This window comes from Channa argus, chromosome 5 (assembly GCF_033026475.1).
Source record: "Channa argus isolate prfri chromosome 5, Channa argus male v1.0, whole genome shotgun sequence".
In the NCBI taxonomy this organism is placed as follows: domain Eukaryota; kingdom Metazoa; phylum Chordata; class Actinopteri; order Anabantiformes; family Channidae; genus Channa; species Channa argus.
Window position 1 is genome coordinate 22,120,839 of NC_090201.1, and position 22,033 is coordinate 22,142,871.

Here is a 22,033-nt window from a genome sequence, read left to right on the forward strand (position 1 = left end):
CCCACATTCCTCAGCTCCAACTCTTCATCTTTACTGAATCTTATTCTTTATTCATTTAGTCTTCTATAGTCTTGTTTAGGTTCTCGGCTTGTAGGATTTGAATAAAAAAAAAAAAAAAAAAAAAAAAAAAAAGGGCCCAACTCTACTTGGTATTCACAAGTGCCATCAGCTTTCCTCCATTTATAGCTTTAAATTCCTATCGTCGGGCCCAGTGGTGGTGAGTACGATTCAGAGGCCAGGCTTGAAACTTGAATCTCTGTCCTGGTCTCGCTCAAAGCTTCTGGCGCTGAAGGCTGCTCTCACTCGCTCGCTCTATGAGCCGGTTAATAGTCCAGTGAAAAGATGGCATGAGGTGAACCATCCACAGTCTCCTCTTCAGTCTGAGCCTAGTTTGGTAATGATGCCTGGCATACTTCGTGAAGCGGGTCAAAAATGCTTTTTCTAAAGCTTTTTTAGTACAAACACTATAACCTCTTATGTATGTACAGAGCTGGAACATGAAAACAGAGTAGATGACAAGTGTACTACGGCGTAGCATGTCCTAGTGCCTGAGTGTAAAGGGGCAGGTGGAGGGGAGGGTGTTACAGTCGATACAGAAGGCTGCGACTTCTCAGACACTGATTGATTTACTGTATCTGTTGAGCTAGACCTGCACGCCTGTCAGGATTAAGGAATTTGTCTTATCAAGCATGTGCCTCAGAGACTCATCACCGACAGAATCGCTTGAAGTGACAACATATGGAAAAACTAGGGCATATCAGCAAGAACAAATGGTTTGGAAGTACAGCTCGTGGGTTTTTGATTTTTTTTTCAACATAATTGGAAGAACATAATGTACAGTTACAAAACATCATGTGCCTGAGTGTAAGCAGGAATCTCAATCTGCTTATTGAATCATTTTCTGAGTCTCTTATAAAAAGGTTTTCATAGAGAAACGTGCATGAAAGGGTGAAGTCCTCCACGACGAGTAGTCACCTGCATCTCCCTAAAAAAAAACACATGCATTTCTAATCTCCTGCAGCTTAAAGAAAATGCACAAACCCCAAGTAGGAGACCTCCCTTCTGAACAACATTGCCATAATCTGCACCACAATCAAGGTGAAGAATGTTCCTGTTCCAATTTACAGAGGGAAGATATAAAATGATAAATGTGACGTGTCTACAAGTACGATACCACTTCTTTGAGAAGAAAAGTTTACAACAACAAAAAACATTATCCTCACTCTACTAAACCATGGATTGAATACTAAACAGGGCCCACCAGGCACAGGCTGAGAGGCCAGAGAGGTCAGGGGGCCCATGGGCCAAAGCATATGAAACTACTGTTCATATTTCTTACTAAACTACCACAAAGGGATCCACAACTGGCACAACATGATTAGCTTTAAATAATGAAAGGGACATTCAAAATGACCAAAACGAATGTACAATTACCATAAACACACTGAGAATCAATCCATGTTTCAAACTACAGTAACTGTTAAGATAGCTCATGGTATTTTTGTTTATCATGTATGACAGTAAATTGAACATCTTTGGTGTTTGCAGAGATGTGCTAAATTAGAAAGGGCATTTTCTATCTGCACACGTTTCAGAGACTAAATGGTAATCGATTAATTGCGATAATAATGACAATAACCTTTAGGTGCAGCTCTAACCAATTACAACAAAACGCATCACGCTCATTCACAGATCATATTTCAAAGTTTGCAGAACATTCTCATCAAATAATCAGTGGATACATATCCAATTAGCCTAATGGCTTAGCCTACACACACGGCTGCTACTCATTAAGCTCCAACTCTCAAGAACAATACACAGCAAACAAACACACACAGTGAAACATCAGCAGGAGAAAAAAGCCGTTCGTGCAACTAACGCGTTAAATTACGCACGTTGCAAACGTCCCAATTGTTACAAATGTTGGCAGGTAAAATGCAAATTCACTTACATTTACGTTTGTTGCCTCCCTGAGCACAGTCAAACGTGACTTCATCCTTCCTGTTTTCATGTTCAGCTAACGCGCTCCGTCTTGCTCACCTGACGTGATTGGAGGCGCATTCAAAAGCCTGAAACTTTGCGCAGCGTTCAAAGTGTTTCAAAGCAGTCATTTTAACTTCATCTGGTCCCTGAACATAGCCCACTTTCAGCTGCCAGAAAAGTTTGCCTCAGCCAAATACAAAAGGTAGAATGTCAAAATAATTTTCCAGAAAAACACTTTTAGGCCCAGTTCTAGTTTCCGGGAAAGCCCAGGTTTTGTGCAGTATAAAAGCCTGCCACCGTTTCCTTCGGTGATTTACTGTAACTGCTTGAGGCCATAGTGAGACTGACTTATCAGTGTTTATTTTTTCTCATTTACAGTTTTGAAACACAGTAACTGCATCTTATGGCCTGTAACTAAAGGTTGCTAACTTCACTCGGCTTGTTTTCGTTTCGCATAAATCCCACTGGACACAAAGAGACAGGCAGTGTCCTTAACCACAAGTTCCATCCAAAGGGCACTGACAAAAAGTCAATTACATTTTGGTAAGTTATTTTATATATTTGACTGTAAACAATAGCTTGAATAACATAGTTTAAGAGACCTAATCCCCCCATCCCTTTATTTAGGTCGCTCTGAACAACATAGCCCTGTCATTTGTGGCTCCTTCACAGAAAAACAGAGAATGTTGCTCTGTGCCATGTGTGCATTTGGAACATTTTTTTTCATTTGTCTCAGCTGTAGACAGGACAAAGCAAAAACATATTCCCAGATTGCTTCTCCACTGTAAGACTTAGCTGCTTTCCTAAACCTATTTAGTGTTGAACGAAATATTATTGTGATGTTAGTTACAAAAAACAAAGTATTTTCCAACTATTATAGGATGTTATTGGATTCTTTGAATATTTGGGATTGAGATTACAAAATATGACTTTAATCATTTATATCAGTGATATTACTATTAACATTTAGTATCAGCATTTTGTTCACAAGTGTTTTTTACCTTTTGTGTCTGTTGCTCTGTATGTGTGCCTATATATTCATGTTACAGTCCAACTTCAATGCACAAACACAGTCTTTAGATCTAATGATGGTTAAGAAGCTCAAAGAGGATGGAAAGACAAGCTGAAGAGAAAACTTCCACTAGAAACTCTCAAGTCTGTAATGATGGTTTACAATCCCTCCAATAAAATTTGGATGCATTTCACAATAAATTATTCTAAAATTACTCAGACAAGAATTTCACAATCCCTCTGAAAAATCTCTAAGCAGCACCATCATCCTCATCAGGGCATATATTGACCACTGGTACTTCTTCCTCATGCAGTGCTCTCATTTTTTGGAAGACCCTTTTAAAGATGTACTGGGTATAGTGAAAATCTTTTGTGTGTAGGACAGAGTTTTCTTCCAGCAGCAGGTGCTGGATCTATAGGGCACTGTCCAGAGAGACTTCACTTTCTCATGTGTGAGGAATCTTTTTATGCATAAGTGATTAAATTCTACTGCCAGCTCATGAGTGTGAACACCTGTTTCTTTACCTATAGAGTTATCTTTCAGACACCTTCAGCAATCTGGGCTCTAGTAAAAACTGTTTTTCTTTGATAGTATGAGTTTGGATTTCATTTCTGTGTTTTTTGAAGAACACAGATTTCATTATCCTTCAGACTCATGTGTGGATCAAAGACAAACAAACTGTGAACCCTAAGCTAGTGATTGACAGCCCACTGTTCCTTTGAGACCTGCAGCAGATGCTGGCAGAACAAGGTCTTTTTCCAAAGCTGCAGGTGGGCATGGTCAGTGTGTGAGTTGGACAGCCTTCTGTTTACCAGCTTTAGCTGCACCACACATGCAGCCAAATGGCAACAGCTGATGTCTTTATTAAAGTGTAACTGTTGGGAATCTTTGACAGGGCTTGCCAATAAGGGGTTAGAACATTTCTGGTGAAATGTGACAGAAACTGTTCCAGACATGAGCTCGATTCAATCTCAGAAACAAAAATGGTTTTAGGGAGTTGGGACATGCAGAAGAAAATCCTGCAAGTGAGGATGGTTTCAGTGCAACGCACAGATTTTTAGCACAGACCGTTGTGTTGGGCCTATGACATTATTGATTCTGTAGGGACAGGTGACTGATTCAGAGAAGGCTTTTTTGTTTGAAGGAGTGCTAACAAACCTTTGCAAAGACCCCTTAACATTGTGTGATAACATTAATCATGCAGGTTATTTGCATGCTGTTCAAAATGGGTCTTAGAACCCTAATAAAAATAGCTATGCTGCAGCCTGCTAGCGTATTCTGTGTCATGTCATGCCATTTTCTGATTGGCTAATTTGTAGATGTGGGTTGCAGTGTAACACTGTGAATGCTGCTTGTCCTAAATTTCTAACACCGTCATAATTTCAACTTTGAGTCTTTGGTTGCACAAAACATATGTCAAACATTGTGGTTAAAACCAAACCTCATTTCTCTTGTCAATTTTCTGGTGAGACCGATCAAAAACTGCACGGTGTGTGGGAGGCATTCATTAATTTAAGAATCTGTTTTAAACTGTAACCAGCTGTCTGGCTGTTAAACACTATACATAACTATTCAGATGGAGTTTTAATGTTGTGACCGTTGATGGAGACTATCCTGACAAAACAAAACAATAGGAGGCCAACCTAAGTTAACCACAGCCTTGTTTGAAAGAGGAGACAGTATTTTGTATATACTGTGTATATATATATATATATATATATATATATATATATATATATATATATATATATATATATATATATATAAACTGTGTATATATTTATACTGTGTGTATATATACTGTGTGTGTGTGTATATATATATATATATATATATATATATATTTTTTTTTATATATGTGTGTGTGTGTGTGTGTATGTGTTTGTGTCAAAACTCAGCCTACAAGTGAGAATCTTGTGCACTTTCTGAACTCCTCAGCCTATCACAGGTCTTAACGAGTGTGTAATTGCTGTGTGACACTTTGGAAGACAGCACAACAAAGCAATCTCAAATGAGATTATCTGAATAAAAAAGAAGACATTGTTAGAGGAGAAAGATGTCTGTTCTAGGAAATAATGCTGCCTCTGTGCCTATACTCACGTCACAAACATCAGTTTACACTGCCATGCCTTCACAAGTCGCCCTGAACACTGTAACAAGTCTTCAGGGGCAGCAGAGAAGGATGTCACTGACAATTTTATAGAGTGCAAAGCTTGACTACTAATGAGATTTTTTTTTCTACCGTTAGCAAAAAAAAAGTCATTTCCTGTACAGAACTCATGTACGCACATAAACACAGAAAAGGAAAGGAAAAGCAACAATGCACTGTTCCTGATTAAGACTTTCTTTATGTTCGTGTTGTGCAAAACTAAATAGACTGACATTAATTCTCCATTCTCTATTTATTTATATATATTTGTTTACTAAAGTATTCTTAAATTGCTCACTTGTGGCATTGTTTTTGTTACATTGTGCAGCATTTACGCTTCCCCTGTAAGACATTTTTTAATAATTTTGCTTTTTACTTAAACAAATTTTGGTTAATGGACATTATTTAGATGGTGCTCACAGCCTCATTCCACAGCAATATGTGGACATCTCCACTGACCACTTAATCAGGTAATAATTAACACACACAACCTTAAGAACCAATTTCTGATTGCTTTTCTTTCCACCATCATAGCCCATTATGCCTAACAAAGGATTATTCATATAGATATAATCCATTTGCGAGATGGCACTATGTTGTCAGTATCTGAGGTGACAGCTAAACAAGGAAATGACTGTGTCGACAAAATCAATTCAATTTTTAAAAAGTTAGCACCACTTATTGAACCATCATCCAATTTAAAATGATGAGAGTAAACATTTAACTATACAAGCGCATCAACTCCAGCTCTGCATCCACATGCAAAACAATAATGCTTAGGAATATGAAAAGTGCTTCTTATGCAATGAAGTGTGGCAAATGAGATATGCATAAATTCATGAACAGGTGTAATCTGTTCTGTGAAACTTGAAATGCCCTTTCAGCACAGACAGCGATATTGCAAAATATTTGTTGTTTTTTTAAATACATGCAAACACAGTCTCTCTAAGGACTCTAAGATTAAAAAAACTTATATTTAGGATAACACCTGTAATCATAGATTTTTGAAATGAGTTCTTCTTTTCTGAAATCTCAATTACCTTCATTTTTAATGCACTGACTGGTTGCAGTGGAGACTAGGTCACTAATTGACACTGTGGTGAAACAGTGTAAAAATTAATATACAGTCGTTTATCTAGCGGTCTATTGATCTTAGCTGTAAAAGCTGTTTCTGAGGCAAAGCGGTGTGTCTGATACTAAATGCTACAAATCTAACGTTGTTCATAAGCCTGTATGTTAACATGTTCACTTTTTCCATTTTGTACAGAATCATAGCATTAAATAAGAAATTAGGTATCAATGTTTAAAAATTATCCTTGGGACATGAATCTGTACCTAATTTCGTATCAGTAGTTTTGGCCCTTACAGCCAAACCTCTAGCATTGCTAAATTGGTAAATCCCCCAGAAACAGTTAAATATGTTGCCACAAAAAAAAAACAATAGAATTTACTAATGGTCCAAGTGAACCAATAGTGCACTTTCACTGTTTATTGCATATTATACAATATATTATATCCCAATGCATGTTATGAGAGAACACAACGGAAACATTCACTGATCAAAAGTCCCCTTAACACGTCTTAAATGGTTTGTTTAAATGGCTGTAAAAGTTAAGGACTCCACAGATCTTACTGTTACCTCATTCTCCTAACATACACAGTGACACACCAGTCCTACTGTACTCACATTATTGTTCTAATTACACTGAAACTGCACTTTTCATTTGCGTGTAAACATGATCTATGGACTGCTGTGCCTGCATACCAGCCAAATGGAATAACTGTGCAGTAAAGAATGAGCCCTGTCAGAGATATATGAGTCTTGCAATATATATCATGACTTTTTTGTTTTTTTTAGCAATGTACTCACTGTCACCCTAGAGGGTCTTTATTATGTTTAAATTGTCAATATGTTTTGATTTGATTTGCCCATGCACTTTCTAATATATGTTCAAATGAGACAAAGTACATAAAAACTGTGGAGCTCCGCCACTTAGGTTCAAACTTTAACGTTTGGGATTTTAAGCTCATCTTTCAACAATACTAATATGGCAATGTGGTTATTTAGAATTCTTTTCAGTCTGATTTGTTGTGCTTTTAAATTATCGAAAAATAAAATGATATCAAGGACACCACTTGTTTTCTCGCACTTGCTTTTCTTTGCTCTAAATGATACATCTTCCAAGGTTGTGAAATTCCCTGCAGAATGACAAAGGAAGAGGACAAAATCATTGCAATTTAACCCTGTGTGGCCACTGCAGCAGTGGGCGTTGATACAATTCTCTAAAGTAAAATAATAAAAAAGATAACATGCAGCAGCGTTATGCCCCATTTTCCATGAGCCAGTCACTGCACAGCTGAGACTGAACAATTGTCAAAGTTTGACTTGACGAACTTTGATGGTGAGACGTTGCAAGGAAGAGAACCTGCAGCAAGCAAAAGGAAAAGAAAGACATGCTGCCAGGATTTCCCCGACCCTGGTTGTCATGGAGATGGCAGTAACTTGTAACGCTGTAATGTCAGGGTTTGATGTTGCTCGTTAGGCCGGTAATGATTTGTGGATAGATTGTAGGTATAAGAGCTGTGTCTAATTTGAAGCGATGCACTGGCAGGCAGAGTACTTCAAACACTAGTGTTTACTGAGACATCCGAGCTACTTTATTACATCTGATGTCATCATTTAAGTTCTGCTATTGGACCCTAATGGGACAGGTGCTCCACACCTTCTTCCTATGTTGAATAATCAATGGAAAACAGGTTTAGGTCTTTCTGATCATGCAGCATACTCTCAGTAGAAATATCACTAATATATTATTTTAAGCTTGGGGTGTTTTGGACTCATGATGGGGCATTTATAGCAGGTGATTCATCATTTTGTGCCTGTGATGAGCCATTGTGCAAACTTCAGGCAGGGGATTTGGTTTAATGCCACACAACGCGACTCCTTAACTCTAGCACATACTGAACATCTGTCAAAAATTCTCAGCAGTGTGACAGTGTGATTGCAGAAAAAGTCGATATTTCAGCAAGAGTATGCAGTGTTTAGATAATGGGAATTCTAAATTCCATTTTGGCACTACAGCAGGTAAGATTTCCATTCAAAAACACATTTGCTTTATCAGACTGCAATCCATGACCCCATCCAACAGAAATATAACGACACTGATTAATTGTGTTTATCCAAATCAAATGCTGGTGTTGGTTACCCACAGAAGTGGTAAATCAAAATTTGAAAGGAAAAATGCTTCCTAATCAGCAGCAAGCGAGCACTCAGACCACAGAGCTAGACTCACCAATGTTTCTTTTGCAAGCTAAGAGCTTTTGCCTCTCCTGTCTCTTTACAGCAGTCACAGACTGGCCAGCATTACTGTGTGCAGCTTAATAATGATTACTTGGCTTTAAACTGGTGAAATTGTTACCTGTCGCTGCCATTCGGAGCCGTCGTCGTTGCCAAGTGGAACTTTAAGCAATATGAATCCACATATTACGTGTTTCCTGCAGCATCTGCAATGTTGACATCTTGTGACAAGTTTCAAACATTTTTTTATAGGAGTACTGAAATACAAGATGGAATGCACCTCTTCCTATTCTTCCAATTGTAGGTCCTATGAATTTTTGAGTGTGCATCATGGTGATATACAGGAGTTCTGGCATATGAAATCCTACAAAGTTTGGGCCCCAAGGCTTCTCTTTCTAGACCTGGTCCTTTTCCTTTTGACATTAAGACTGGAACATGCTCTCTCAGAGGAACAGCCCAGCTTCTGCCTTTTAATGAAAGGTGTTCATCATCACCTTGTCAGCGACAGTGTGTGACTACGACAGGTTGATGCCACTTAGTCTCCCCAAGGGGAGCTGCTGCTGTCGCGAAGAATTTGCAATCCTGTCACTTTATCTTGACAGACTAACCAACCTGGGGGACAGAGCAGGACAGGGGGCCACATAATGGGCCCTCCAGTTATCTTTGCCTTAAAAATGTGTATTGGATGACATTTGTGTCTTATTTGACTCTTTAGCTGCATCTTGTGCAGTGCCATTCATTCTGTTTTTGCATCAACAGATGAATCAGAGCATTGCTTTTACCATCATTCATCGCCCACGAAGTCGCATCACAATCCTCGAAAGGCCCTCAAAGCACAACGTGGCGGAGATGACCAGTCTCTTCCTTGACTGTTACGAGCGAGTGTCTTTGCTTTGCCCCAGTTCCCCTGCATGGCTGAGCCCTGATCGCAGCCGTAAGGGAGGTTACCATAATGCTAGCTGACATCCTGAGAAGCTGTGATTGCTTGGAGGGCTTTGTGTGCAGGCTGGGTGGAGGGTGTGGGTGGTATAGGGGCTGTGTCTCACAAGGACCTTTAACAGCCTTTTAAAAGCTCTGCGAGGGCCGGCCTGACGCCAGCCACTCACAGGAGAGAAATCGCTGACAGAGCTGAAAGGAGGGAGGGCGGTGGGGAAGAGGCGAGCGGGAGCATGCAGCGGTTACTGGAATGCCTCTGAGTTCATCATGTAGCCCTGTGATCCCTGCAATGATCTAGACATGCCACAACCTCATCACCCTCACTGTAGTCACTGTGTAATTACAACCATTTGTACTAAATAATTCACCAGAAGCAACCACTGAAATAACATCCAGCACTCATGGAATGCACTTCTGCAAGCGTTTCCACTGCAGCCTATTACACCACTTTAGTGTCTGTCAGGGCAGCCTGGCCACTGAGATAGAAGCAACCTGCATTGCAATCCTGTGACCTGATACAATCCCAGCAAGCTAACAGAGTGCTGTGTTTGACCTATAGGGTTTGACTAAATCTGCTAATACCATGCTCAGAGCCACCGCATCCTCCATCCTCCAGGCAGAAACAAAGACAATATCCAAACCAAAAAGAACTGGGAAGCTTTATTACACTCATTTCTTCAGTAACTTCCCTCATACTTCCAGTTGTGTGCCGTAATTCATCACGGCACTGAAGAATGAGCTTTCTGACAGCGAACATGAGAGATGCAAGAGACTCAATGGGCAAGGCTGGAGGGGGGGCAGCCATCCCACAGAAGATCACAGCAGTGGCAATGAATGCATCAAAAAACACTGCTGTAGGCAAGCATAAGTCAACAGTGCCTAATGTGAGCCTTTGGTATGCATGATGTTAAATAGATTGTGAAAATGCTCTTTTCATGACTAAGATGGAGCTTTTCATTAATCCTAGAGCTGAACCTGCCTCCGCAAAACAACGAGCATCCCTTGCGGGAAAGACAAAACACCCACGGTGGGCTAGAGGGATCTCAAAAGAGCTCTCATAGAGTTCATGGGCTCTCTCTCTTTGCATCCACCCCCTTATCTGTGCGTGCATTTGTGATTTGCATGTTTGTTGAAATATGTAGTGCGTCATACACATGTAGCATGGTGTAATAGGGGTCTATCTGCCTGAACAAGGATAATTTTCTGTCTGTGTCGGCTCCTTCAACGCCATACGCATATGCTTTTGTGCTGTGCATGCAAAGTGTAGGTGGCTGTGGTTGAGGCAGATATTCAAAGAACTTAAATCATATCTGTTTTCATATGAGCATGTGCAGCAATTGGTGTAGGGAGATAAAAAAAATAGTGTTTTTTTTACATTTTATTTCTGGAAGCCCCTTTAAATGATAGACACATGTTGGGGATTAAAGAAAAAGCTCAGTAAATGTTCATGTGTGAATGTTGATAAGTTTGCTGTACCTATGTTATAAAAATATTACAGCAATAACTTAATTAAGTGCACTGCAGTTTGAAACAAATCCTCTCTGCTTGTTCCTTCTTTCTTGCCTTTTCTTTAACTACCTTCCTTCCTTCGTTTGTTGTGCCCTCCGTGAATTAAAAGTCAACCTACAAAAAAAAATGTTTGTGTAAACACTTTTGGGCCCATACACATTCATTTGCAATTTGAAACCTAACTTGAGTTTGCATTTGTATGTCCGCATGTACATCTGCACCAGTTTCACTCACATGCGGACAGTGCCAGTAGTAGTAGTAGTAGTAGTAGTAGTTAATGGTGCACTGCAGATTCAAAATAAAACAGCTTTTACTGTCAAACTATCACGCTGTCATGCTTTGTTAAAAAGAAGGCAGAGAAAGTTTAATCAGCTGTCGCAAAGTTAAATGAATCACCACAGGACATCAGAGGATTCAGACTTCGCTTTGGTGCACACGGACGCTAATTCTAGGGCACATCAGCCATATAGCAGCTATAAAGCTCTCTTCATGTTCTGTCTGTTCTCCAGAACATGCACTACACTAATCTCATCATGGCAAGCCCAGCAATCTCTTTCTGAGCAGAGCCATTTTTTGAACAAAACACCTTCCTCCCAGCCGGCAGAGTGTGACTGTGAGAACCGGAGCTGTCCCCAGGTAACAGCTCAGAGAACTATTTGTAATGCTGATGTCTGAGCCAATAATTGCAGCCCCTTTATCAACACCTGTGATGATACGTGATGGCTGCTTAGAAATCTCATGTGCTACAGAGGGACTTATTGTGCAACCAACCTAACGCCAGTGTCTACTGTCATTAAAACTGCAAATGTTCTCATGCTGTCCCAGTTGGGAGCAAAGGAACAGAGAAGCAGAATGACTAAAAGAAGTGCAAATGTAAGGCTTCATTACAAGCTGCTGTAACCACCTGATCTGAAATCCACTTAATGCGCATGCCACCTTAAGTGTTTTGAATTAAAAGTTTTGAATAGACTTGACTAAAGTAAAATGTGCACTCTAATTTAGATGTGAGCCCATTGTAAAGGAAAACAATTAAAGTTAGCCTGTACAGTACAGTAGGCATTCTAACATCTGTGTATGCACTGCGTGAGTTCAGCACCAATCTTTGGGGGCATTTTTCTCACTACAATGGATCCTATTGTGCCCATGGCTTCAATAAATATAACTTAGGCAGAAGCATTTAAACCATATGGAAATGGGGAAAAATGGCTAATCCACGGATATGAATGTTTTAATAATGTGCTGTGTCTTGAACTAAAGGTAGTTCAAGTCCTTTGATAGTGATGGTGGAGATGCGGTATATCATGTTAGAGACCATCCCTAATGGCAACCTTTTTGAGAGAAGCATAATGCCATCCAGACCTCTTATTTTTACCCTAATGAAGAGATGTTTTTAATTAATGTATTTGGCAAGTTGCAAAATGGTCACACTGATCATACAAGCAAATTGTTCACTAATGTATCAACTTCACCGATTTTCAACTTGCTTTGTACGGTTTTAGTTTAAAGTGTAAATGTCCATTAGTGCTTTTAAATGTGCCTCTGACTTCCCTATAAAAAAAAATATTCTTCTGGCTGAACAGCTCCTTCAGATGACATCACTTGGAGGAGTTTTTCATCATTAGCAGTTTATCAAGAGGAGCACTGGAAAAGCAGGTTGACCAAAATTACATGCTCCATACTGTGAGAAACAATATGATATAATCTGAACTGAAGACTCTTCCAAGTGATGTAATCTGGAGGTGTTTTTCAGATAGAAGTAGAGAGATATGATAAAGGTAAATCAGAGGGAAGATTAATGACATTTCTTTACTTGCACTACCCAAAGTAGAACCAAAACAAGCAAGATCAATATAAGTGAAGGTTTCTTTTAATTTTCTCTGCTATATCTGATGGTAGCAACTTAAGCTTCGTTAACATTTCACGTAAATAGTTAATGAGGATTTATGTTTATTAATATATGTGTAAAACCATAAACCTTTAATAAACACAATAAAACCCGTTGCCCAAACCTCTTTACAGAGTTGAGATTGTCCACCTCTACTTGACTCCATTTGGAGACTTCCCCCCCAAGAAAAAACAAAGCAGTGGACCCGGGTCATTCCCAAGGCCTAATTATGTGTCCTTTAGTCTAAATGTGATGATGAAAGTCCATGATTACGTAGTGATTCTAAAGAAAATCACAATTTGTATCTGAAAATAACCAAAGTTGTTTCTAAACAACATTAATCCTTATAAATACCATTATCATCATTATCTTTATATGTATTTTTTAGCAGTGACGTGTTCATGAGTGAGGGAAAAATGGAGCTTGAGACTGACAGCCAGAACAGATTTGATTTATTGAAGCCAGCACTGAATCCAGCTCCTCATAAAGCATCCTTTGCACTAATAATGTATTCAGCCTGTCTTCCATGTTGCACCTGCTTGCACTCGGCCTCTTCCTGTACTTTGAAAAAAAAAGGTGCTGGTCACACCTTCAACTTTAAATGAGTTTGTGTCTGTGCCCTATTTTACAAAAACTGAGCCTTATATACAGCATCCCACCTGACCTGGGAAGCCTTCGGGATCTCTCTGGAGGAGCTAACAAACATTGCTGGAAAGGTGAACATCTGTGCTACCTTGCTGAACCTGCTGGCACCAGGGCCTATATCCACATAAGAGTCAGAAAATGGATGGAGGAATGCATGAATTTATTGATGTGATGTGTGTGATGTATATGGATGATGTTATCCTGCCAATAGTGGCTCCAAGTGAAAAAAAAAACACTTCCATATGTTATTCCAGAGGGAATGGACACGTAAGTACGTTATTTATTTTTTTTAATTCAAAAGGTTTATTATGCAGCAGTATGTGTTCCTCATCTGTTTGTTATCTTCTAACACCAGGTGTTGGGATTTGAGACACAGTCAATACAGGTGCATGTAGAGTAGTTACATTATTTCGTTGGGCAGGAGCTGTGGTGGCTTATCTCAACGGGACAAAAACTTTTCACTGTAGTTTGATTGAAAATGTGGGTGAAGTCATTTCTAAGGTTTCGGGAGAGTAGCAATTTTCAGGGTTAATGCTTTGTTAGCAATTAACGACTGAAGAAGAAGAAGAAGTCATGTTTCTGGCCTGTGAATGGCGTCCAAATGTGCAATATTTACAATATTTTAGCTCAGATTCTGTCTCGGTGTCTGAGAGAAATGGTCGTGGCTCTTTATCTGCTAAATGCTCCACTGTGTTCACCAACCTCTCATTAACTGTTCCTGTCTGTCTGGTGGTGCCGGACAGGTACTGTACAGTGGACTTCTTGTTATTTTTCTCTCAAATCTGCTGCCTGCTGCCAAAAATAACAGTGTGAGTGTGGTGAAAGTGAACGAAAAAGTAAAGTGAAATTCCCTATAAAGCTTTGTGAATCTGCAGAAATCAGGTGATTATTCTCTGCAGGCTCATCACTAAGTTATTTTATAAAAACCAGTTATAGCATGTTTAAGTTTGGAAAAAAATGAACTGAGAAAGAATAGCTTTCTGAGAGGAGGTTTAGAGGGATATAGAGTGCAGTGCAGCGTGATCACAGTGGACTCTTGCCTCTGTCCGGTTACACCCACATTCAAAGGTGGAAAGAATATCTGAGCAGGAGTGTGGCTGTGTTGTTAAATTTTACTCAGGCCACGCTTGAGCTCAACTAAAAGAACAGCTTAGAAATTACTGTGCAACCAGGTGACAGTACTGAATTCTATCCATCTATCTGACTGTCTGTCGGTGTCACTGAGAGCAGCTTCTTTGCACTTGGTTGTTAATGTGTCTAAATATGGTTTCTGAAAAGCTGGATGCTATTATTTCATTATGCAGGTGCAATAGAAAATAAAAGCTCAGAAAACCGCAAACAACACAGAACCATCCATGAATAGCAGGAAAAGAAATCACAGGTGATAGTTTGGAAAATATAAGGCAACAGTTAGTGGTTAATATCAATGCTGTCACAGCTCTCATTCTTAGCCAAGACTCTCATATCTGGCATCATTGTAACTGTCAATCTTTGAGGGGGGAAAGAGGAGCAAAATGGGCTCAAAAAGGAGCCCGCAGTTTTCTTTTATGGCAGCCATAATTTCATGTCAAGAAAAGAATGTGTTCAAGTGTGCCTCATTCATATACATTATCTGAAGGGTAATGCAGTTTGTTAATGCATAACAGAGGACTGGTATGCAAGCAAGCATAGAAAGGTGATGCTTTGGAGGCTGGTGTGGAGAGAGATATGTTGTAGGGGTATATCATCATCAGTAGGGATGTATCATCCCAACTCTTGGTTTTGAGGATTTTCCTTGTTTTTTAAGATAGTTAATTGCTTTTATTAATAAAAGATTTGTTTTATGTTGAAAGGCTCACACCTGGCCAAAACATTGATTATATCTGTCTTCAAATTCAAAACCAACATATTATGGCTGATTAACTTAGTCACGTTATCAATAAATATCATCGTTATTGTGTATTTGAGTGAATGCTGTAATACTTGGAGCAGGTAAAATCAATATTTTTATATTAAAAGTGGCTCATTATCACCTTAATCTGCAGTTCCCTTCAAGGTTTTACTGATTTTCAGCGTATTGTCTTTTAGTCCATCCCACAACTGAAAGGTTTTGAGACCGTTCTTATGGCTGTTATATCATCATTTTCTACCGTTGCAGGAAGCTGTTTTCAATGAGAAAAGCTCTAAAAACTAAGCCAGGTTTTTCCCTCTGTAAGTTAAAACAAAAACAAGCAGAGGGTGGATACTAGCTGGTCAGAAACAATAATCCAAATGAATGAAATCAAGGCTGATTTAACTCCATATCTGTTAGATGTGAACAATGATAATATTATAATAATATAAGCTCATAAGTTAGTCTTGTGTTCACAACTTGTTTCTGAAATCAAAAGTTTTCATGATGGACAAAGGCCGAAAAAGAAAACACATCATTTAATTTATTTCAATTTAACGTAATTAAATTGAAAACACGGCATGTAATTCATTTAATTAATTAAATGAATTAAATGCCGTGTTTTCTTTTCATAAATCTAATGTAATAAATAAATGCAATGTAAAAAAAATCAAATGGTTCCATTTAGCCTAGTGTGCCCATTTTCCACCAAAAGTCGAGGTTACTCAACACTTGTGGTTTCTTAGAGGTCCTTTTGATAACCTCCAGAGAGGAAGAATGACTATGTTAGAGTCATTTCCAGCAAATCACGACCTGTGGGTATATGAATACTAGCCAACCAGTTTGTGAACATGTAGCTGTAACTGTGATCTTGGCTGCCCCTTGTACTCAAAGCGCTCCATTTTTTCACCACTGCATTTTGGTCTGTTGAGGGCACTTATGATGGAGGAAGTAAAAGTGAAAAGGAAAGAGTGATACATTTTTCTGTTTCTGTGATGTTTTTCCAGTTCTCCCAGCTGCTGAACGTTGGTGCACTTCCTCTTTTATACTAAAAGACATTAAATCTCATGTGGTTTTCCCATATCTTTGATGTCTCAACAAGTGAACATTTCTTTCTTTTTGTCATTTTAAAAATCCATTATTTATATATGTTTGCACTAAAAATGTCATCATCATGTATGGTTACATTGTTGAACAGCTGTGATATAGGCAAATAGAAACTTGTAGTGCAGATGAAATCTTTCCTTAAATGTGTACTCAGATGTATTGTAGATCTTGTAACATCCAATGCCACAAAATGATAGGAGATAGGATATTGTTCATAGTGCTGAAATAAAGTATAATAAACATAAATAGCACAGGTTGTAATACAATTCTAGCAGGATAATATCAGATTATATACAAGTTATGAGGCATTTTTGTCTTATCAGCATTAACACAAACTCACTAAAGCATAAATACAATCCTGAAATAGTTTTAGAAATCAATGATATTCCTAATGAAAGAAAAGTAAAGAAAAGTGGCAGAATACATGTATGTGTTTCCCTGTACAGTTTGGGCTCGCTAATAAACAAAAACGGCCGGTGGCTGGAACTAATTTCTGATCCCAAGTGTACAATGTTTTTTATAGTCAGATAACAACAACATAACTGAAAGTACTGAAAGGCCTGACAATTGACCCCAGTGTTTAAAAGAGTAAAAATTAAAACCCCAATAGGCTATTTTTCATTGCAGCTGCACATAAGAAATACCACATCACTATGTCTTCTGTGTTTGACCATTTATCACTATTACTTTGAAGACTTTTACCATAAACAACACAATGGATCCGAAATTTCAGGGTGCGTTGGAAATAGCTGCTTGTGTTGTGTACTCATTACCAAACCGCAACTTTCGTTCTCGCTGTTGGTAATGATGGAAAAATTTGACATGCAACGGTGAAATTTGCAACAAAAAAAAAAGGCAAAACAAGGAGCACGGAGACTTTTTTTGACAGTTTATCAGACAGTTCTGACGCAAACCCTGTAGTGCTCCAAGTAAGTTAAGGTAAACTTTGAAGATATGATTTCACTCATGTCTTGAACTCCCAAACCTAGATTGATTAAACCAATTGGGAAAAACAGGACCTGAGCAAAGGTGAATCTACCTCGATGACAGATTCATAGCTCAGCAGCAAAATGCTCTCGAACCCCTGTGTAAGATAATGTGTATAATCCACTGCAGGAATGAAGTGCACTCATTTCGCACTCCATTTCACACAATGCTGCCCTAGGAAGAATCTGTGTGTATGACTCAGGAAATGCACATCACTCTTCTGGATCTTTCTGTTATTGTTTCTCTCCATTGTTAATAATTTGGAATTGCTTTTCCATACAGTTACAGAATTAACGATACGTCAGGAATATAATAAGTGCCGAATCCATGTTACATGCAAAATTCATACTTGTCAATGGAAGTCAGTATTTGGCTGCAGATTACTTCAAAAGATGAATTACTGACATTAAAAGGCTATTTGAGGGTCTAATTTCTACCTGCTCCTGTATTCTAAATTTACAACCTAATGCACAAAAGTGAAACAAAATAACCTCAACAGATAACAGTGTCTGTTTATATGTGATATCCTGTTACAAGGACAAACATTTAATTTTGATCTATCAGCCTAAGAATAGAAAATCTTCCCAGAGAGTGTCATTGGTCCATTACAGTCTTCAAGAAGTCCTTCTGATGTAATTTATACACTAGTTTATTAGCTCAAAAAGAATGGATATTGCACACTCTTACACAATACAGTCATATAAAATACATAACTCTGTTCTCACAGTGCAGCCCTCAAATTGTAGAATGGTTTCTAAAAAGCTGACAAATTACCAAATGTGAGAAAATGTGTTGAATTCCAAATGCACAATGGGTAATAGGCTACATCTGTATATGTAAATGTACGTGTGTGTGAAGAGGCCTACATGTGTAAATACCAACCTGAGAGTGAGAGCTGTTTTAGGGTTTATTTCATTTAGCTGGATATTTATTAAGGTACCTTGACTTTTTTGGAATAACTGACATGTCTTTCCATTTTATAAATACATAAATTGTTTACAACAACACTGGGACTGCTGTGTCTGTAGTGTAACTATATTTCTCGCTCCCTCATCTCTACTGTGGAATTGTTTGGAAAAACATCCCCAGCGAGTAGATGCCGTCTGTCGTGAGGAAAATGAACCTAAGACCTGGGCTGCATATACACTAAACACACACACTTCCCTATTTCCACCACAAGCCTTTGTAAAAGGAAACAACAGATGTCTATTGGGGATTTAACCATGGGACTGCTCTGAGAAACACTGCACATGTTTGTTTATTGCAGGCCTTGCTCTTAGGTCCATGCAGCAGCTACTGTACAAGATGTGGATACTGGAGGGTGTCTCTGCAGACTGTCACCTCCACCCCACCCCTCTCGGAACAATTTCAGTCACTGTGATCACTGTGATTTCCATCAAGTGAATGTGACGTGTTCATTGGATGACCCCTCTTCCAACAGACCGAAATGTAAAGAAGCATTTGAGTTCTCAGAGCCAGCCAGTCTACCGAAAGCTGCTGCTTCTTTGTGCATTATTAAGCAGAGCAGAGAATGAAGCAATGCTACAGCGTCTTCTCATATAGCTGCTTGCACTCTGGCCCATGACATATTAAACAGAACTTAGCGGCAGGCAAAATAGGGGTCTTACGCTGAGTCTGCACTTGCTGAACTAACTCGGAGGACAAGATAAGCTAGGAAAAGCTTGGAAAAGTAAACCTAAAGCTGCTTGAATAAGCCCTGCACCTCTCTGCCAGCTACAATCTACACGCAGAGTATTCCTCCCAATCTCTCTCAGTGGGCGATTGCTTAAGCATGCTTTGTAGCTAGATCCAGGTAGGCTATCAGTCACTGAAGTTGTGAAGAACATGCCAACAAGAATAACCCACCGTAAGACATAAAATCTACCTCGTGGGAGCTCAGAGGACAAGATTGAATTAAAAATCCCTCTTTTGCTGAGTCAGATTCTTTGGATAATTACCCACTGATATAAGGAACGTCTCCCCTCTTGGCTGTAAGTTCGGAAAGAATGCAGACAATAGCACATTTGGCTGAAATCATATCAGCCACCCCAAATTGAATGGAAGCTATGAGAGTAAGGTAGCACACAGCTAATCTCTGGCCCCACAAAAAAGGCCTGAGGGAGCAGCACCAAATGGAAGCAGTATTAATACCACGGTTTCTTTGTGTCTCAGGTACCTTCTGCTTGTCCTGTGGGCTTTGACCAACAACCTCCAGCCTCGTTTTATATGCCAACAGACAAACAGTGTACATGCAAATTAAGCATAATATACATTCCTGTCAACAATATAATGGCCTTGCACAAACAGCCATGCATGCCTAAGTAACCTATTAAAGTTTGCTCTGGGGTACACAGTAGCACTCTCACATCAGCCGCTCCACCACCATCTTCCACTGCCAGGAGGCTGCACATCTGCACAGCACGGTGACTGACAATCACACGCCGTTTATCCCCCATCCACAACACCCACCCACAAAACACCACACATGCGGGGTGCTCCCCTACGTGACTCAACTTGTTTCAGGACTGAGAGGGAGACACGAAGAGAGAGCTGGGGATGAGATAAATCTCGGGGAGCTAAGAATAAAGAAGCGACTGGTCTCGTAGCCTGTCAAACTGGCTGGGCTTGTTTAAAAGAAAAAAAAAAAGAAAAAAGGATTTTTTTTTTTCCCGTGGTTCGGTCGAATCAGTGCCTCCAGAGCTGTGACTGTACATTACATTTAAATCTAAGCCTCAACACTTTGGATACTGAATCATTCTTTTATCACATGAGACTCCAGGCGCCTCTGCGGCGCAGCAAGGAACAGAGCTCCACACAAAACGCTGCGCCTTAACGCGTAAAAACAATCAATGCACCTACAGTTCTGGGCGTAGCACTCCAATACATACATTCACTTTCCAACACTGCCATAAAATTATGGCTCACTGACTAATTCAGCGATAATACAGCAGTGAAACATGCAAGTTGCAAAAAATGTTTTGAGTGCTAGATTTGTATCATGGATCCTAGTTGTGAGCATTTTTCACTATTTCGCCATAAGACTTAAGTGCATTTATGTCACGACGTTTTTTAAATATTTATTCACCATAGTTTGCCAATTTATGCAGCTTTGGTGGCTCTACTTACATCTTTCTCCAGCCCACGAAGGATCCTGATACAAAAAGTGACCCATATCCAAACCAAAATTTTCCTGGGTGCATCAGTGTATGAAGTATGGATTTTCTCAGCAATTCTTCCTTTTGAAAAATCAACATCTAAACAGCGTTTCTGAATAGTATCCAAACGGAATCCATACGCATTCCGAGGTTGCGTCGATCCCCCAAATCACTGCGAGCGCTGTCCATGGAAAAGTGGTGCTGAAAGTCTCAAGTCCCAACTTTAGGCTGTGTGCGAATGGAAAATAAATGGCACGTCTGGTGGAGCTACTCACTAGCACACCTCCCGCGAAGAGAGGATCAGATTCTCACATGATAATGGAGCATAGAAGCACATATCCCACAACCCAAGGCGAGAGCACTTTCCAGCTGACAGACGGAAAGACTATATGCGCCCCGTGTACAGGATGTGATTGATGGTAAATGCATCGCCGCACACCGCCTTTATCAGGGAAGAGATGCACCATCAATGGATGGTGGGGTGGGGGGGAATTTCCAGATTACGGCATGTAATACCACCAGCGCCTTGGCAGTGGCTGCATATAGTCAAAGTGTGACTTGCTGCGTTTGTTTCCATTTGTTCAGTCTTAATGTCGATTTGATCACCTGCTGTCTCACCTCAGCACAGACTTCAGTATCGGGTTTTACAAGCTACACTTGGTTTCCCCTCTGAAGCGACAAGAACAGAAACCACACTGCCCGTCTTCAATCCCAGTTAAGTATAATTAAACTCCTGTTTTAATCAGTATAACTACAAAGTATCTCCAATGTGATAGCGCGCAATCAATTTAATTTTCAACATCAGATAAGGTGTTAATAACTCCAACAATGCACGTTACAGGTGCTGTGGCGCAGCCTATGCAGTATGTTGACTCTCAAAGCTCTTGGGATGCTGTGCGTAGAGCATGACGAACATATCAAGTCCAATCACCGAGTGGGAAAAACCCAATCTAGATCCCAGGTTTTCTTGGTGTGTGCGTGTGTGTGTGTGACTGACAGCAGCCACAATCTGCAGCAGAGTATATGAAATCATGTCCAGGGGCACGCCTATTTATGTCCAACATTGTCCCCCAAAAAGCGAGAAATTAGTTTTAAACCAAGCATATAATGTTATTATTTTAGACTTTAATGCGATTCATGAACCCATCTCTTAGCTATTAACCTTCAAAAGTCGACAAAGTGTGTTGCAGTGCCACAAGCAACTTCCTTGTCTATCAGTTTAACTGTGGCATCAGTGCAACCTGCAGTCCGTGGAGGAGGCAGTGATACATTTCCCATGATGCTCAGTGGAAAGCTCATGGTAATAGTTCTACCTTTGCTACCTGCATGTGCGCAACTGTGCCTTCTACCTTGCTGATCACAAGGCCGAGCGGTGTTGCGACTTTCACAGGTCTGAGTGGGTCACACCTGTGGCGTGTTGGAGTGACTTCACCACATCAAGGCAAAGTGTGCAGAAGTGTATCTATATGTGTGTGTGTGGTGGGGTGTCCTTGGAGG

At 39.7% G+C, this 22,033-nt stretch overlaps 1 protein-coding gene across 3 annotated transcripts in view; it reads right to left on the reverse strand.

Moving 5' to 3' along the window:
* The window catches only part of LOC137128024 (metabotropic glutamate receptor 4-like), a 146,789-nt gene extending 125,412 nt beyond the window's left edge, over nt 1-21,377 (reverse strand). The window contains exon 1 of one of the 3 annotated variants that reach the window (XR_010914491.1): nt 20,508-21,373. The gene's annotated coding sequence lies outside the window, so the exon portion shown is untranslated. Of the gene's footprint in view, nt 1-20,507 lie in introns of all 3 variants that reach the window. The other 2 variants (XM_067505673.1, XM_067505672.1) reach the window with 2 other exon arrangements.
* Nucleotides 21,378-22,033: the final 656 nt, after the last annotated feature.